Consider the following 20,344-nt stretch of genomic DNA (forward strand, 5'->3'; position numbering starts at 1 on the left):
TGTGTGTATGGGTATATATGTATGTATAACTGAGTCACTTTGTTGTGCAGCAGAAATTAACACAGCACTGTAAATCAACTATAGTTCAATAAAATTTTAAAAAGATAAAAATGAAAAAGGATAACTAAACAACCAAAAAAAGCATGAAAAGGTGCTTGACTTCACTAGTGCAAATTAAAACTACTGTAAGGTATCACTACACAGCTAGGGGTGTAGCTAAAATGAAAAGCATGAAAGAAAGATATGAGCTATTAATGATAGTATGGAGTAAGCGGAACGTCACACACTGCTGGGGAAAGTGTAATCTGGGACAGCCACTTTAGTAGATGCAGCCACAGTTTTCCAAAATGGAATATATGCACACCTCTACGACCTAGCAATTTCACTTCTAGGTATATCCCCAACAATCTCACACACAATGTCAAGAGAAAAACTCAGACACAAGTGAACATACCATAAGATTCTATTTATTTAAGGAACAAAACTTAATGCAGTTAAGTATCAGGATACTGGCTGCCCTCGGCAGAGAGGAGGGTATGACTGAAAGGGGACAAAGGAGATACCCAGGACCCAATTACCCAGGTGGGTTTCAGACTGTGAAAATTTCATTTATGATGTGTACTCTTCTATATTTCTATTACAATTCAATAGAGTTTTAAAATAGTAACAATCCAGGAGAGAAGTGGGGGTTGAAGGATTAAGTAGGGCAGGACTGGCCTTGGGTTTATGGTTGTTGGAGCTGAGTACCTGAGGGTTCATTACACTATTCTATATTTGTGTTAAAATTTTCCCCTAATAAAAAAGATTTTAAATATACATTAATATAAAACTGGCTGGAACTGCTGATAAAAGCATAAACTGGGGTAATTTTTCTGGCCATAGATATCAAAGGGTGTTAAAAATCTATACATTCCTTGACCCAATTACTCTGCTTTAATGAGTTCATACTAAGATATTTATCCTGAGTAAAAAAGTCTTATATATAACAATGTCCAAAGAGTTTATAACAGAAAAAAAAAGAGAAATGTCTAAATATAGAGGTCACAGGACACTGTGGGGACCACCACAGGATAAACAATCCAGGTCATCCACAAACACATGGAACCTGAATAACAATGATTTTATCTGCACCAAGGTTCTTTTATCTATCCATTGAAATATAGTCATTAACAAAGATGTGATCCACATCATTATGGCACCAAAAACATGCAAATTAAAACAACTGGGCACAACTACACACCAATTAGAATGGCCAAAGTCCAAAACACTGACACCAAATGCTGGTGAGGATCTGTAGAGTGAAAGGAACTTTCAATCACTGCTGATGAAAGTGCAAAATGGTACAGGCATTTGGAAGACAGTTTAGCAGTTTCTTACAAAACTAAACATATTCTTACCATACAATCCAGCAATCGGCTCCTTGGTATCTACCCAAGGAAGTTGAAAACTTATGATCACACAAAAACCTGCACACAGATGTTTATGGCAGCTTTATCCAAACTTGCCAATACTTGGAAGCAACCAACATGTCCTTCAGTAGGTGAGTGAATAGACTTTTCCCCTCCCCTCATGTTTCTGGGAGGGGGAAAAGAACATTTTCTTTGCTTTTCTTTTCTTTTTTGAAATATATCAGGACATTCCGTTCTTAACAAAGCTCACCTTAAAAAAAAAAAACTATTTTACCAGAGCCTAACCCACTGAGGTTTTACCAGAACCTAACCTACCTGGAGGAAGGGAAATATCCAACTCCAGCCCCCTCTAACCTTCCGCATGAGGAAAGGGAAGTACACAACTCCAGGCCACTCTAGCCATCCTGTACCACCTAAGAAAAGGAAAAAAGCAGAGAAGCACTGGTGAAGTTCACAGTTCAGGGGCACAGGCTCACCAAAAGACTGAGACTGAATCACAGCACTACAGAACATTTCCCCTCCCCAGACAATTTACCACTACATTTTCAAAGGTCTATTCTTCACAGTTCCTTTTACCAGTGCATCATGTCTGCCTTTCAAAAAAGATTACGAAGCATACTAAAAAGACAAAAAACAGTTTGAAGAGATTGAACAAGCATCAGAACCAGTCATGTATGCCAGAGATGCTGGAATTATCAAACCAGGAAAGCTAACAGCTTTAATGGAAAAGGCAGACAACATGCAATAACGGATAAAATAATGCAAATAGATAAAAATTCTAAGAAAGAATCAAAAAGAAATGCTACAGACCAAAAATACTGTAACAGAAATGAAGAATGCCTCTGATAGGCCCATTAGTAGACTGGACATAGCTGAGGAAAGAAACTCTGCGCCTGAAGATATGACACTAGAAACTTCCAAAATGGAAAAGCAAAGAGGAATAAAACGGGGGGGGGGGGCAGTGTGCAAAATATCCAAGAGCTGTGGAACAACTACAAAAGGTATACCATACATGCAATGGGAATACCGGAAGGAAAAGAGAAAAGGAAGAGAAACAATATTTGAAGCAATAATGACTGGGAATTTCCCCCAAATTAATGTCGGACACCAAACCACAGATCCAGGAATCTCAGGGAACACCAAGCAGGATAAATGCAAAACAACAAAAACAAAAACCTACACCCGGGCATATCATATATTGTCTACAAGAAACTCACTTGAAATTCAGAGACACATATAGATTAATAGTAAAGGGATAGAGCTAGACCATACTAACACTAATTAAAACAAACTGAGAGTGGCTATATTAATTTTAGACAGAGAAGACTTCAGAGCAAAGAAAGTTGTCAGTGATAAGAAGAGTTATTACAAAATGAAAAGGGGGTCAATACTCCAAGAAGACATAACAATCCTTAATGTTATGCAGTTAACAACAGCATCAAAATACAAGTCAAAAAAGGATAAAACTGCAAGGAGAAATAGATGAATTTACTATTATAACTGGGGACTTTAACACTCCTCTATCAGAAATAGACAAATCCAGCAAGCAGAAAATCAATAAGGACATAACTGAACTCAACAGCACCATCAATCAACCATATATAATTGACATGTATGGACTAATTCATCCAGCAGTAGCAAATCACACATTCTTCTCAAACACACATGGAACACGCACCAAGACATTCTATGAAATACACCTTAACAAATTAAGAACAGAAATCATACAACGTCTGCCCTTAGACCACAATGCAATTAAACTAGAAATCAGTAACAGAAAGATAGCTGGAAAAACCCAAAGTACTTGAAAATTACACATTACATTTCTAAATAACACATGGATCAAACACAAAAAAATCTCAAGAGAAACTTTAAAAATGTCTGAATAAAATGAAAATACAACTTACTAAACTTTGGGGGATGCAGCAAAAACAGTGCTTAGATTAAAATTTATAGAATTGAAAGCATATATCAGAAGACATCTAAAATCAATAATCTAAGCTTTCACCTTAGAAAACTAGATAAAGAAGAGCAAATTAATTCCAAACTATGAAGAAAATTGAAATAATAAAAATTAGAGCATAAAAGAATTTTAAAACAAGAAATCAGTAGAGGAAGTCAACAAAACCAAAAGCTGATTCTTAAAAAAAAATAATAATAATAATAAAACTCATAAGACTTTTTCCAGACTAAGGAAGAAAGAAGACCTAAACTGCTAATATCAGAAATGAAAGAGGGGAAGCACTACAGATCCCATATACAATAAAAGGATAATAAAAGAATATTATGAACAACTCTATAGCCACAGATTCGATAACCTAGATGAAATGGACCAACTCCTTGACAGATACAATCTGTCACAACTCACATAAGAATAGACAGTTTGAATAGGTCTACATCTATTAAAGAAATTGAATCAATTATTAATAACCTAAAACAGAAAGCATCACGTCCAAATGGGTTTACTGATGAATTCTACCAAACATTTAAAGAAAAAATTATACCAATTCTCTATCATCTCTTCCAAAAGACAGAAACAGAAGGAATACTTCCTAACTCATTCTATGAGACCAATCATGCTTGTTGGTATTTACTCAAACGAACTGAAAACTTATGTTCACACAAAAACCTGCACACAGATGTTTATGGCAGGTTTTTCATAACTGCCAAAACTCGAAGGCAACCAAGATGTCCTTCAGTAGGTGAGTGCATAGACTGGTACAACCAAACAATGGAATATTACTCAGCACTAAAAAGAAATGATCTCTCAAGCCATGAAAAGACATAGAGGAACCTTAAACGTATATTACTAAGCGAAAGAAGCCAGTCTAAAAAGGCTACAGTGCTGCATGTTTCCTACTATAATTCGTTCTAGAAAAAGCAAAACTATAGAGACATTAAAAAGATTAGTGAGGTCATCGGAGAGCGCTGCTCGCTGTGGGCAGAGCCTGTGTGCCACTGACGTCACCGCCGCCAACTGCTTTCTGGGAGGCAGGAGTGGAAGGCCTAAGAGTTGATAATAATGGCAGATGAAGAAATTAATGAAGACTACCCAGGAGAAATTCATGAATATTTATCAACATTTGAGAATTCCATTGGGGCTGTGGATGAGATGCTGAAGAGTATAATGTGTGTTTCTAGAAATGAGTTGTTGTAGAAGTTGGACCCACTTAAACAAGCAAAAGTGGATTTAGTTTCTGCTTACACATTAAATTCAATGTTTTGGGTTTATGCGGCAACTCAGGGAGTCAATCCTAAGGAACATCCAGTAAAGCAGGAACTGTAAAGAATCAGAGTATACATGAACAGAGTCAAGGAAATAACAGACAAGAAAAAGGCTGGCGACCTGGACAGAGGCGCGGCTTCAAGACGGCATTGGAATAAATGCCCTCTGGGAACCAAAACCTAAAAATGCACCCAAAGTTGTCAATAAAGGAAAAAGTAAAATTAACCTTTTGGTTTGATGTACACATATTCAAAAAGTATATAATTGTTTTGTGTGTGGTTAAGAATTTTATTCTTTCTTTTTTCTTTCAATTTACTTTTTTTTTTTTAAATTGGAGTGTAGTTGCTTTAAAACATTGTGTTGGTTTCTTCTGTGCAGCAGGGTGAATCAGCTATACGGACACATGTATCCCCTCTTTTTTTGGATTTCCTTCCCATTTGGGTCACCACAGAGCATTGAGTGGAGTCCCCTGTGCTATACAATCTGTTTTCATTAGTTATCTATTTTATACATAATAGTGCATATTTTTATTGTTTTCCACAAGACAGACGATGATTATGTAGCATTGTAAGGTTTAAATGTATTCCGTATTGAATTCATATATAAAATCTGTACTTTAAATTTGTAATGCTAAATACCTTTCCCCCCAGAAAGATTAAGTTATATTTATTGATTTTCTTATAGAACACTGAGGTTTTTAACATTGTGGTATATTTATAGTTTACTGTCTCTTGACAAGACTCTTATTTCCTTATACAGGTCACTCTTTCAAGTGCCATTTTATAAGCTACTATGAAATTTAAGTTAAATGTTCTTTGTAAACATTTGTCTATTTTCAGTGAATAAAGATTTTATGAAGTATGCTGAAGTTATAAATACACCTGTTTTCATTATATAATATTAAGAAAGAAAAAAAAGATTAGTGGTTGTTAGGGGTTAAGTCTGAGGCAGGGATGAACAGGCAAAGCCCAGAGGATTTTTAGGGTAGTGAAGCTGTTCTACAGACTACTACAATGGTGGATACGTGCTATCATACATTTGTCTAAACCCACAGAACATACAACATTAAGAGTGAAGCTAATGTAACGTGCGGACTTTGGGTGATAATGATGTGTCAACACAGGTTCATGGAGGTTGGAGGGGGGGCACGTGGGGAGACAAGGAGTATATAGGCTTCTGGCTCTGTACTTCTGCCTCAATTCTGCTGTGAACCTAAAACTGCTTATGAAATAAAATTTATTAATTTTAAAAAATGGTTAAATGTAAATTTGTGTTATGCATATTCTACAACAAGGAAGAAAAGATTTGCTAAATCACTGTTCATTTATAGTAGAGCTTAAAAACGTCATATATGTTATACATCATTTGAAAAGGAGATAAATAGAAAAGCTTTCTAAAAAAAGGTTTCCTTCCACTGCTTAACAGTTGTACTTTGTACGTAACGATAAAAAGCAAAGAAGCCAGCTTATAATTTAGTATTTCACCTACTTCTGTACCAAACACTAAACTTCTAGAAGCTTCTAAGAACAAAGTGCTTTACTGTAACAAACTAAAAGCAAGCCAGGGCTTCCCTGGTAGCACAGTGGTTAAGAATCTGCCTGCCAATGCAGGGGATATGAGTTCGAGCCCTGGTCCGGGAAGATCCCACATGCAGCGGAGCAATGAGGCCCGTGTGCCACAACTACCGAAGCCCGTGCGCCTAGAGCCTGTGCTTGGCAAAAGAGAAGCCACCGCAATGAGAAGCCCGCGCACAGCAACGAAGAGCAGCCCCCGCTCACCGCAACTAGAGAAAGCCCACGCACAGCAGTGAAGACCCAACGTAGCCAAAAATAAATAAATTTATACTGAAAAATAAACAAATAAAAGCAACCCAAATTTGTTTGTGATTAAAAATAAAAATCTAAAGCCCACTGAAATGGGAAATGGCTATAAAGTATACCAGTAATTAAAAAGAAGGCAGATCTCTGTGTACTGCATGGGACTCAATGAAAAGTGATGAATGATAAGAAAAAAAAGGTGTATGCCTAACACTGTATAGTTTCTATAAGCACATATATAAGTAATATAAACACATAGAAAAGAATAAAAAAAATAGAGACAAAACTATTAACAGCAGAAGACAGAAAAGAACTGGGGGAAGGTGAGCAGAAGAGATTTTAGTCTTACCTATTTTTACTTTTTTTCAAAGCAAATATAATCACGCATTGACTAAGTTTTTGAAACTAAGGCTTCTATTCTAAACAGAAAAACGGCAACAGAGTAAAAAAGAAAATTTCACAATATCCTACTACCAGTCAAGATTTCAAAACCAAAGCCAGTGAAAGAGTTCATAAAATATTAACCATTAACAAAATCAGCATAGCCTTAATCACTTGTGCTGTGAAAGTTTATGACTTCTACATTAATACACTTGCAAGGGAAAAAAAAAAAACCCTACAAATTCAAATTACCCAAAGTTATCTTCTATGGAAAAGGGAGGAGAACTTTAATATTACTTCCATTTTATATAGGAAGAAGCTGGGGCTCAGAAAGTGAAATAATTTGCCCAAAGTCAGACAGCTAGTTCAGTAGTCAAACCAAGATTCCAATCCAGTTCTCATCAACTTAACAACGCTTTCCCGAAATCATTCTGGCTAGACGTCCTCCCTCCCTCCCAGAGGTTCCTTCTTCATATAAAAGATGAACATCCTACACTCACCTTAAGGTGAAAAGAGTTAAAATATGCAAGTAATGACTCAAGCACAAGTGACAACCGTAATAACAGGCACTGGGCAAACAAAATAGGAAGAGACAGTTACATCTACCCAGTGTAAGGCAGGTATGTAAGAAGGGCAGGCTGCTGAAGGTTTACACTAATCAAGAGGCAATTCAGCAGTCACTGATGCCAAAAATTGAAAAATTTTAAGCCTGACAATATGGTAAATGGCAGGAATGGACTCTACTTTTTTCAGGGGATAAACATAAACATGCCCAATAACGCTTAACTTTAATCCTCACAACAATTCTGCTAAACCAGCTCGCTCGCTCTCTACCCTGTGCCCCCTACAACTCTTCCTCATTCTTTCCTCGTTGCCCTGGAAGATTATCAAACTCTATTTTTTGAAATTTGATGAAAACAATAGTTATAATACCTATGCATTTCAAGCTCCCTGGCCTCACTGAACATTACTCGGATAGGACTAGAAGTAGTTATTAACTCTTTACTCCTGGCATCAGCAGCACTGGCACCAAACCCCCTAACTCTCCTCAATTTACAAGTCTTGCTAACCACACTATCATAAAGTGAGTTCCAGCCCAGCCCAGCCTATGCTAGTATGTTCCTCCATGCCTCTTTTAATTTACTAGTCAGAGTAAGAAAACACTTAATATAAAGAAATAAGTATAAAACCATCCCCCCTCTCCCTCAGGATAGGCCACGTATTATAAATGCTGAACTCTACTCTTTTCCTTTTGCAAAGACAGATTCAGCTCAGAATCTATTTTGATCCACATCCCTTTTCCAGATTGTTTTTGGTGTTCTATACTTGGCCAGAGTCACATTTAAAGTTCACATAAACGTTTCCTAGCAATCAAATGACCCCATTTTAAAAAGGTAACTAGTCTTGAAATCTTTTCTATTTCTGGATATAAAAATGAGCTAATTAATATGAAGAACCAGAAAATCTTTAAGAAATTCCTTATTGACACAGGAACACTCCATTTAAAGAGGAAAAAACAATCACATTTGCCAGCTCTTAACAAAATGAACATCCTTGGGACTTCCCTCGTGGTGCAGTGGTTAAGAATCCGCCTGCCAATGCAGGGGACACGGGTTCGAGCCCTGGTCGGGGAAGATCCCACATGCCGCGGAGCAACTAAGCCCGTGCACCACAACAACTGAGCCTGCACTCTAGAGCCCATGTGCCACAACAACTGAGCCTGTGCTCTACAGCCCGTGAGCCACAACTGCTGAGCCTGCACGCCACAACTACTGAATCCCGCGAGCCACAACTACTGAAGCCTGCGCACCTAGAGCCCGTGCTCCACAACAAGAGAAGCCACCGCAATGAGAAGCCCACACACCACAACGAAGAGTAGCCCCCGCTCGCCACAACTAGAGAAAGCCCGTGCGCAGCAACGAAGACCCAACACAGCCAAAAAATAAAAATGAATTTTTAAAAAATGAACAGCCTGCATTACTTGCAATTCTTAAAGTTTTCTGAATGCTGACACATATCCAAAACAATATCTGGTACATGATTATTCAAAAGTAGCAAGACGCAGAAAGAACAATCGAAAATAAAAAGTAATACCAGCAATCTAAAAATAAAAAAAGACTAAACATATCGGCTGGACTGGCCAACATGAAGAGCACTTTAGGCACAGAATACCTCAAGTTCCTGGATAAGGAACAACTGACAGCTCACTTCTAGTTCTAATCTAATTAGGCAATAGCTGCATATAAACTGGGATTAAAAGCATTTGAAAATTCTTATAAGGGTAAAGATATCAATTAACTTCAGGCCTTAAGTTAAATATGAAATGTCTAAGATCACCAAGAAAAGAAGTGTCTAATCTCTTACTGGGTGTAGGTAAAAAGAGCAGACAGGAATGAAGGAAAAAAATCCCACAATATATAGGCAAGAAAAGGAAAAGAACAGAAAAAAAAGCCCAATTAGAGAGCACAAAATACGAAAAGTAGAAATAAACCAAATATTTCAATCACAACTAATGTAAATAGACTAACCACCTTAAACTCAAATTATGAAAATGCAATCTAGCTGTGTGCTGCTTTCAAAGGGCACTCCTAAAACATTAAGGACACCAAAACTTGATAGTTAAAGGGCAGAAAAATATATACCAAGCAAACATTAACTAAAGTCCCTTGGTACAGCTATGCCAATATCTGACAAAATATATTTTAGTGGAAAAAAATGTTCCTAGAAACAAAGATTCGTTACAGAATGACAAAGTGTGCAAGTCACTGGAAACTTAGCAATTCTAAACGTATAGATAGAAAGCAAAAATTGAGAGAACTATAGGAATTTGACAAATGTTCCATCACAATGGGATTTTAACAACACCCCTCTCTGTAACTGATGGAACAAGCAGACAGTATTAGTTAAGGACACTAGTTTGAATGTGAATTCAATTAATGTGTTTCATCCAATAGACATGGGAAAACCTGACCTTAAAATTGGAAACACATTCTTTTTAAACACACATGGAAAAGTGATAAAAATTTGCCACAAACTAGACACCATTAAAACAGCCTCAACAATTTCAAACAATCAAAATCACACTGGACCACATTTTATTAGCACAATGTATGTTAGCAATCAATAACAAAGATTAAAAGATACAGGGCTTCCCTGGTGACACAGTGGTTAAGAATCCACCTGCCAATGCAGGGGACATGGGTTGAGCCCTGGTCCGAGAAGATCCCACATGCCGTGGAGCAACTAAGTCCGTATGCCACAACTACTGAAGCCCGTGTGCCTAGAGCCCATACTCTGCTACAAGAGAAGCCACCGCAATGAGAAGCCCGCGCACCACAACGAAGAGTAGCCCCCACTCGACACAACTAGAGAAAGCCCGCACACAGCAATGAAGATCCAATGCAGCCATAAATAAATAAATTAAATATATATCAGTATATCAGCATTTTTCAATACACTTTCTAAATTTCTAAGGCAGAGAAGAAATCAAAATGGAAATGTGAAGATATTCAGAACTAAAAGATAAAAATTTTGCATAGCAAAACTACTGAATTGGAGCTAAAGTAGTATTTAAAGGGTAGTTACTACTTTATTTACATATATATGTAAACATGTATACAAAAGACCTGAAAATTAATGAGCTAAAAATCCTTGTTTAAGAAACTAAATATTAGTAATTAATTACAAATCAGGCGAAGTCAAAAGAGATTATAGTTTTCTGCCAATATATTTGAAAACGCGGACAAAATAAATGTTTTAGAAAAATGTAAATTACCAAATGTGACTCAAGAAAAAGAAGACTCTAATGAGCCTATAAATATTAAAGCAACCAAGCCAGTAATTTTTAAATTCAGACAGAAAACACCAGGCCCTGATGGTTTTACAGGCAAGCTTTATCAAAATGAAAGAACAGATAATTACAATTTTACATACAAACTCTCTAAGGGAAAAAAAACATACAAACACTACAGCTTATTTTATTAGACTGAGAATACCCTTAATAGCAAAACTCATAGAGCTGATACAAAAAAGGAAAGTTAAAGATCTTACCAATGAACATAGATACATAAATCCTAAGATATTAGCAAGTAAAAAAATATATCTAAGGGAATTCCCTCGCAGTCCAGTGGCTAGGACTCGGCACTTTCACTACTGGGGCCCCGGTTCAATCCCTGGTCAAGGAACTAAGATCCCGCAAGCCGAGTGGCAAGGTCAAAAAAAAAAAAAAAAATACATGCGGGCTTCCCTGGTGGCGCAGTGGTTAGGAGTCCACCTGCCGATGCAGGGGACACAGGTTTGTGCCCCGGTCCGGGAAGAGCCCACATGCCGCGGAGTGGCTGGGCCCGTGAGCCATGGCCGCTGAGCCTGTGCTCTGCAACGGGAGAGGCCACAGCAGTGAGAGGCCCGCGTACCACAAAAAAAAAAAAAAAAAAAAAGCCAAAAACGAAACAAAAGAACAATTTTGTTTAAAAAAAGAATATGTCATGATTGAGATGGATTTATCCCAGAAATGTGAAATTAATTCCAATATTACCTTTTAGAGCAATTTTTCACATTACTAAAGGAGAAAAACTGTAACATCATCCCAATTGATGTAGAAAATGCATTCAATTAAGTGCAATGCCCACTTGTGATGTTTTTTTAAATTTCTCCATAAACTAAGATTGAAGAACTCTTCCTCAACCTGTTAAAGGGAAAAAAAAAAAGTATCCACACATTTAATGGTGAAAGATAAAAGCATTTCCCTTAAAACCGGGAATATGACAAAGATGCGCGCCATTACCATTTATATTTGGCACTGGTGATGGCTGCCATGAAGCAGTGCAGTTAAGACTAGAGTTAAGATATAAAAAGTAAAAGGACTGGAAAGAAATGACCTGTCATTATTCAAAGATTAGATGATTATCTACATAAAAACCCCCAGGAGTCCACAAGCAAATTATTAAGTTAGAGAAGTTAATGAATATGACTCACATATAAAGTCATCTACATTTCCATTTACCAGCAAAGAGAAATTTTTAACTTAAAAAAAAATTTACAACAGCAACAAAAACTATAAAGCAACCAAAGAACAAATCTAACAACAACAACAACAAATGCAAGACCTGTAGAAAGAAAAAAACATAAAACTTTTTAAAAGACAACTACCTATAAACCAAAAAATCTATTTCCTCCTCTACTTGGGTAGTATGAGGGCTAGAAGAAAAGATTAGAAGATATTAAGATCCATTTTTGCCCTTTTATTACATGCTTTCAAAAAATACTTTTTTAAAAATCCCATAAACACAGTAAAGAGGTCACAAATTGGGAAAGAACATTTGTCACACAAATAATAAAAATCAAAATATATAAGAATTCCTACAAATAAGAAAAACCAAACAACTCAAAAGGAAGAAAAATTAAGACATGAGCTTCCCTGGTGGCGCAGTGGTTGAGAGTCCGCCTGCCGATGCAGGGGACACGGGTTCGTGCCCTGGTCCGGGAATATCCCACGTGCTGCGGAGTGGCTGGGCCCGTGAGCCATGGCCGCTGCACCTGCGCGTCTGGAGCCTGTGCTCCGCAACGGGAGAGGCCACAGCAGTGAGAGGCCCGCATACCGCAAAAAAAAAAAAAAAAAAAAAAAAAAAAAAAGACAAACAGGTATTTCACAAAAGAAGAAATCCAAATAGCCAAAAAAATGCTCAACTTCAGTAGTAATATGAAAGAAGAATATTAAAACCATGCAGAAATAAATGAATTAATAAAAATGGCCAAAGAATTACTTGAACAGACGTTCCCCTAAAGAAGATACACAAACAGCCAATAAGGACATGAAAAGATGCTCAACAGCATTAGTCATTCAGGAAAGGCAAAATCACAATGAGATACCACACTTCACTAGCATGGCAATAATTTTTTTTAAAGGGAAAATAATGTATGTTGGTGAGGACATGGAAAAATTAGAACCCTGATACAGTGTTGGTGAGAATATAATATGGTACAGTCACTTTGGAAAACAGTTTGGTAGGTCTTCAAGATGTTAAACACAGTTACATTACCTAACAATTCCACTCCTTACTATACACCAAGAGAAATAAATACCTATGCCCCTCCAAAGACTTATACACAAATGCTCACAGCAGTACTGTTCACAACAGTCAAAAAGTGGAAACAACCCAAACATGCACCAACTGATGAATGGATAAATAACATGTCATATGTGCATACAATGGAATGTTATTCAGCAATCAAATGAAATGACACTGATACTGAAATATGCTACAACATGGATAAACCTTGAAAACATGCTAAGTGGAAGAAGCTAGTCACAAAAGACCACATACTGTATGATTCCATTTACATGAAATGTCCAGAACAGGCAAATCCACAGAAAGTCCATTAGTGGTTGCCTAGAGGTTAGGTGGGAATGGAGAGTCACTGCTAATGGGTACAAGGTTTCTTTTCAGGATGATGAAATGTTCGAACACTAGATTGTGGTGATCATTACACAGTTCTGTGAATATACTAAAACCTATTAAATTGTACGCTCTAAGTGGGTAAATTGTAATATGTGAATTACATCTCAATAGAGCTATTAATTAAAAAATGAGATGTAAGTTCACACCCACCAATCTGGCAAATACAAAGAAGTCGGACAATACCAAGAGTTGGCAAGGATGCAGAACAACAGTGCTGGTAGGAGGGTAAACTGGCAACTATTTTTAACTAAAGTTAAAGCTGTACAGGTCCCCCACTACCCTGCAATTCTAGTTCTCTCCAAGGCTTCATACCTTGGAAAAATGCTTTTGCACTTGTTCAAAGCCTCGTTGTTTCTTTAGTGGAAACAATCCTATCCTACAATGATAGGACAGAGAATAAAATGAGATATTCAGTCTGAAATAGAACACAGAAGTGAAAAGGAATAAACTATAGCTACACACATCAATGTAGACAAAACTCATTATCTGCATGGTCTCACTTCCCTCACCTCCCAGCTTCAAGTCCATACCTCACCATTACAATCACTTCTCTTGCTTTGCCACTTTTGCCTGGGTAAACCACAACTGCAACACTGCCTACTCTGCTCCCAGGAAAAAGAACACAACTGCTTTTTTCACTTTAAACTAAGGACGGCTCCCCTCAGGAGGCCATTCCACATGGCTAGTCCATTCACATTCTGATCTTCCCATAGAATACTGCATACCTTCTCCTCTCTCGTCACACCCCACCGGCCCCTACTCACCCTCATTTTTACTGACAAATCCTCCTATTTCACGGAGAGAAAAAGAAAGAAGAAAACGGCCCTGCTCCCACCATGCCAGCTCCCCTACTATGCTCTCCCTTATCTCACCAAGGAAGAGTATACGGGTGCTCCACGTGGGCCCATTCCCAGCAAATGTCCCCTCTCCCGCTTCATCAAGGTGTTCATTCTGTACAGAACCATTTCCCACGAACAGTACAAAAATGCTGTAATTTCGGCCATCTCAACCAAACTTTCTCAGGGCCCCAACTCTCCCTTTAGCACGGCGCCAAGTGCCCACAAAAGGGCTTTCTCCACTTGCCCTCCTCTTCTCTCAGTCCCTCGTGAACCCTCCCTTCCAGGCTCTTCCTGCACCACCGTGTGGGGACTGCTCTTGTCAAGGCCATCAGTGACTCATGTGCCACCAAAGCCAGAGGACAAGTCTGGGCCCTCATTTCACCTGAGGGCACAGCAGGAGCACTGGGCGTGGGTTCTCACTCCCTCCCCCTTGACGACACCTCCCCCATCTTCAAAGATGCAAGGACCACCTGGTTCTCCTCTACCTGGGAGCCTGCCTGTCCCCATTTTCCTTGCTGCCTCGGCCCTCATTCATCAGTGCGCTCACTCAACATCAGGACTTTTAAGTGTCATGAAAACACTGAGGACTCTCACATGTCTATCCTCAGCCCAGACCTCTCCCCTCAACTCCGAACGCCGTAACCCTACGTGGCTCCAGTTGGCTCTCGAACGAAGACGGTCACACATGCAACAGGCCCAGACCCCAGCTCTTGATCTTACTTCCAAACCTGCACCTCCCACCACCTTGACCGCAACCAAAAACCCCTGGTCGGTATCACCTTCACTCCGTTCTCTCAGCTATATTCAATCTGTCAACAAAGCCTGTTGGCCCGACCTTCAAGATGAACCCAGAATCCAACCACTCCTCACTTCCACCCCTGTGCCCCGTCAGTCCAAGCTGCCATTATTGTTTTGTTGGATCCTGGGCAGCAGAGGGGCAGCTATTCTTAACACGGTTTCAGGGGAACCTTTTAAAAACATAAATCAGATCTCATATCACACCCCTGCTCAAAACACTACAATACTTCCCATCTCATTCAGAGAAATAGACAAAATCCCAACTGCCTGAGTGGCTGGCTCCCGCCCCCACCCCACCCCACCCCACCCCCACCCCACCACCGCCCCCCCACCCCGACTTTCTCTCCTGCCACTCTCCCTCCAGCCTGGCTCTCTACTGTCCCTCCAACACAACAGGTACAACCCTTCTTAGCACCTCACGTGCACTGGACTCTGCCTGTGAGACTCCCCTTACCCCACCCCCACCCCCACCCGGAGCCACGTGGCTCCCTGCCTCACCTCCTGTGTTCAGAGGTCTCAGGAAGGCCCCTCCTGACCACCTTATTTCAATCTGCAAACAGCCCCCACCCACCTGGCTTGACTTTGCTCCCAGCTGCATCACCACATGACTACCGTGTCTTTGACTTTCTGTCTTTAACTGTCTTTCTCCACCAACACGTAAGTTCCAGAGGACAAGGACAATGTCTTCTTTGCTCACTGCTAATACAGCCAGCATCAGAACGTATGTTTTATCGCCTAAGACATAAGTACTCAAACATCTGAATAAATGAGTCTCAAAAACAGTAAGAGGGGAGGGGGGAATTACAGAACAAAATGATTCCATTTATATAAAGACATGCAAAAATTAAGTTATATTATATAAGGATACATTCATAGATGGTAACACCATAAAGTAAATCGAGAAAATGATACATGCAGGTCAGCCCTTGCTTTGGGGAGGTCAGAAGAGGTAGGAGTGGTCGGGGAGGTCATACAGGAAGCCAAAGGTAGTGGCAACATTCCATTTCTTAAGCAGGTCAGTGGGTGCACAACTGGTAGTTTTTTTTTTTTTTTTTTTTTTTGCGGTACGCGGGCCTCTCACTGTTGTGGCCTCTCCCCTTTGCGGAGCACAGGCTCCGGACGCGCAGGCTCAGTGGCCATGGCTCACGGGCCCAGCTGCTCCGCGGCATGTGGGATCCTCCCAGACCAGGGCACGAACCCGTGTCCCCTGCATCGGCAGGCGGACTCTCAACTACTGCGCCACCAGGGAAGCCCACAACTGGTAGTTTTAACATTTAATATCTGTACACATGCTGACATATACTCCTTGAACATATGATCTCATTAAAAATTGAAACAAAGAACAGGTTAGAGCAAGACAGGTCAAATCCAGCCCACCACCTGTTTTTGTAAATAAAACTCTACTAGAAGACAGCCACCTTCATGTGTTTCATGTTGACTGTGGCTGCTTTTATACCACAGCAGCAGAATCGAGTAGTTACAGAGACCATATAGCCAGCAAAGCCTAACATATTTACTGACTGGCCCTTTACAGAAAAGAGTTGTCTGGTTATAATGTGAAATTTGAAAAGAAACTGAAAGCAAAATTTAAAAGAGCCAATCTTCTGTTAAAAAACACTGATCTCTCAAGGACTTCCCTGGCGGTCCAGTGGTTAAGACTACGAGCTTCCACTGCAGGGGGCACGGGTTCGATCCCTGGTTAGGGAACTAGATCCCACATGCCTCGTGGCACGGTCAAATAAATAAATAAAAGTTAAAAACGAAAACAAAACATTGATCCTTCAAGACGTGTGATTATCTCCAAGAGCACAGTACACTGAAAAAATATGGTTCCATATAACACGAGGGATTCCAAAGCAAACGGGATTTTTATACTGTCTTAAAGCACCAGAGAGATTTTAAAGATGAATATTTTAGAAAGCAAAGTGCAAAACCTCAAATTTATGATCTCTACTCCCACCCCCGTAAGAAAATATTATCACATTTTAGCAAATAAAATCTATATAACATAATCCAAATTTGGGGGGAAAAGGAAGACAACAACAACACTACCACCGAAGTCTACAACCTGCCCTCACCCACTTCACCATCATCCTATACTTCCCCAGGGCAGCTAGTTAGACCTCAAAGGTCCTCTATGATGCCATAATACTCCACCTCACTTTTTCAGGGCATTTCACTGAAGCTTATATTAGTCATCTCTGAACTTATTTCTACTGTTATTAGGAAGAAGACTAATAACAGTAATATTAAAACAAATATTACTGTGTACTAGGCATTGTGCTAGTTCGTTTATATTTAATATTCATTTCACAAACAGGAAACAAAGGAACAGAGATGTCATCTAACATTATGATTACACAGCTGGAAGACTGTGGAAGCCAGAACTCAAAGTCAGCTATTTTAGGTCCTGTGCACTCTTGACCTCCACAAGACACTCTGAATTGAGAACAGAGAACAGATATTAATCTGTGAAAACTTCCTTAGCTTAAAATACTATCCCTATGATAGGTGCCAAATACAGAGCTACTGTATCCATCTAAGAGTATAATAAATCAAGGATGAGAGGTCCACAGTGGAAAGGGGGGAAGGGGGTGATTCAAAGAGTATTGTTTAATCAGAAGGGATTGGGTCTCATCACAGGCAACAGAGGCAGATGTGACCTGCCCACTGTCAAGAGGCAACAGAAACCCTATGTATCTCTAAGTCAACAAAAGTAAACCAGGAGACACTACACTCCCTCATCTACTACAATGACAAAAACAGATATGTACTACCACTAAAAAACAAACAACAACAACAAACAAAACACCAACTCAGAAGTTAACCATTTATTCGTTTTTCTTTAAATTTTTATTGGAGTATAGTTGATTTACAATGTTGTGTTTATTCTTAACTCGCCGTGAGTTCCAGCTATGATGTTATTGTTGAAACAAATGACACTTGAAATTACGGTCTATTGGGGCCACCGAAACCCTAAGGAATCACCCAGGAACTGAGATGTCTCTGCTGCCTACAGGTGATTTTCCAGAATGACCTAAATCTTTCTCTAATAATCAGTGACCTCCAAAACCATGATTCTCATGAAAGGAAGCCCCAAACAGCCACTCGAGTCAATACTTGTCAATGTTCCTCGCACCACTGCCTCATCTGGGGACTGAAGGCCCAGATTTCACCAAGGTCCAGCCAATGCCTACTGACTACACTAAGCCTTACGGGATAGAGGAGGCCACCCCGGAGTGTGCCTTTAGTGGCTAGTGTAACTGCTGCCTACTCACCCTGATAGGGTCTCAGAGGGCCATGCATTCTCAGGCAAGCTCCCCTTTCTCTCCTTGTCAGTGTGTCGCATTACTATTGACACCAGCATTATTGTTCAGATTTACATCCAGGTCCAGGGAACTCCAGGCTCCCACTAGCAATCCACACGGCTTTCTCCAAGTCTGACTCAACATTCAGTCATACTTTTACTTCTGCAGGCTTGCTTGCTTTTACTTATTTATTTATTTATTGCCGCCTTTTTAGTTCGGCTGCCTAATGTTTCAAAAAACAATCTCATTCATCTTTCCTTTGGGCCACCATATTTCAGGGCAGTCAGCATCTGGTGTACACAAACCATTCCAAGTCAATACATACTCCCGCTGTAAGATATTCTGGAATTAATAATACCCTAGTTTTCTCCAGAGTTGTTGAGAAGTACAAAATCAGAGTCTCCTTATATCAGTAAAAAGATGCTCAGAACCTATCAAACTTTATTTGTATAAAATCAGTCGATTGTGTAGTCTTCACTAATACTTAATAAAACAGATCAACACTAGCCAGCAGAAGTGAGAAGTAGTAAACCTCCTCTACTCAGAGTAACCCCAGACCTTTGCAAAGTCTGTGACACAAAAATGCCCTTTTTAAGGTTAAGAAGCCTTTCGAGTACTGCCAAGATTCCCTTTTACTTGCTTCTTTACCGTCTAGCCAATCTACCTGGTACCCAGATGTCAGTTCATAATCATTCAAAACCTGAAACTGGGCATTGACTAGTAACTCTCTCTCCCCTCCCAGTAAAGAAAAATAAAGGGGGAGGGAGAAGGAAAGGGGGTTACCGTGGCAACTAAATGTAAGCCAAAGTCAAAGTCAAATCTACAGTCAACCTCGATCCAGACTGCAGCAGGAAAAAACCCATTCCCACTGGAAGCACCATGGATTTCAAGGATGCTCAAGATGTTTAGCATGAACCTACACCAAGCCTCTGATCAGTATGGGAACAGTCAGTGTTTCAAGTTTGATCAAGATGTTGCAACCAACATCTATGGAGCAAAAGACAATATAGGTCAATCCTATTTGTCACTGCAAAGCAGCTTCACCAGCATGGGAAGAGTGGCACTGCTTAGACACACCAAACCAAGGAGGAAAGTGGAAGTAACTATTCAATACCTATGAGAAACAAAGGTGTAACTATTTTATTTTTTGGCAAGAGACTTCTGGCAATCTCAACCACCCAACCAGCAGACACAAGCTCTTTCCTCTCAAGTCTCTAGGGCCTCTCATTAAGAGTCTGCTATTTACACCACATACAAGTCTAACAAGCTGTGTTCCCTGGCCTCACAGCCAAAAGGACATCTCTTTTGTCAATGCTGCCTCTCCCCATAGACTGCAAGTCTTAAATGCCTGTTCATGACTGAATCCCTAATACAGTTCCTGACAGGGTAAGGATTCAATATATTTGCTGACCAAATAAATGACGACTAGAAGAAGCAGACAGGAGGAGTGGTCACTTGTCATTCTCAGCATAGCCACAGGCCTGATTTCAGGATGAAGGATTAGAAAGTGCCTCCCTGATCTCCTCCCTTTTATATGTCGAGATTTTAACATTTGGTTGGTAAAAATCTGTACAATTTTTATACTAACATTTTTCCACTCAATAAACTAGATCATGCATATTCTAAGTGTGTGTGAGAAAAGGATCTCTGCCGGTCTCTCTTCTACTGTACCTCACCTCCCCAGGAGGAAAAACACTCACCCACTTGGGTCAGAGTCCAGGGCACAGGCAATCCCCCTTTGCTAGCAAGCAAGGGTCACTGTGTTAAACAATAAGCATAGAGTTTGCCTCTCTCTTGCCTTCAAAGGGCAGAATTGGCAAATCAATCCAGGGCTAACTCTCTGGAAATAGGCTTTCATTTAAAAAAAAAAAAAAAAGATAACGATGAAGCTGGCATCTAAAAACAGAACTGACAGCTGACTGACAGGATGAGGGCAAAAGATAGAAAACTCAAAAATCACAGTAGGATAAGGTTATTTAGCATAGGCACAAACAATCCTAAACACCTGACAGCACTAAGTTTCAGCTATGGCAATAGATTCTCATGAAGCAACAGAAAAAAAAAAACAGTTTCTCAATTATTTTATAAAATAAATTCACTTAAAAAAA

The 20,344-nt window shown here is 39.5% G+C and overlaps 1 protein-coding gene across 15 annotated transcripts in view; it reads right to left on the reverse strand.

Annotated features, from left to right (window-relative positions):
• The window catches only part of PPP6R3 (protein phosphatase 6 regulatory subunit 3), a 126,989-nt gene that overhangs the window by 103,341 nt on the left and 3,304 nt on the right, over positions 1 to 20,344 (reverse strand). For 13 of the 15 annotated variants that reach the window (XM_060158325.1, XM_060158337.1, XM_060158335.1 and 10 more), the window contains one exon: positions 1,725 to 1,822. The exons of the other annotated variants lie outside the window; for them this stretch is intronic. The gene's annotated coding sequence lies outside the window, so the exon portion shown is untranslated. The remainder of the gene's footprint in view (positions 1 to 1,724; positions 1,823 to 20,344) is intronic. 15 annotated transcript variants of the gene reach the window in all.

The sequence above is a fragment of the Lagenorhynchus albirostris genome, chromosome 9, assembly GCF_949774975.1.
Source record: "Lagenorhynchus albirostris chromosome 9, mLagAlb1.1, whole genome shotgun sequence".
NCBI lineage: Eukaryota > Metazoa > Chordata > Mammalia > Artiodactyla > Delphinidae > Lagenorhynchus > Lagenorhynchus albirostris.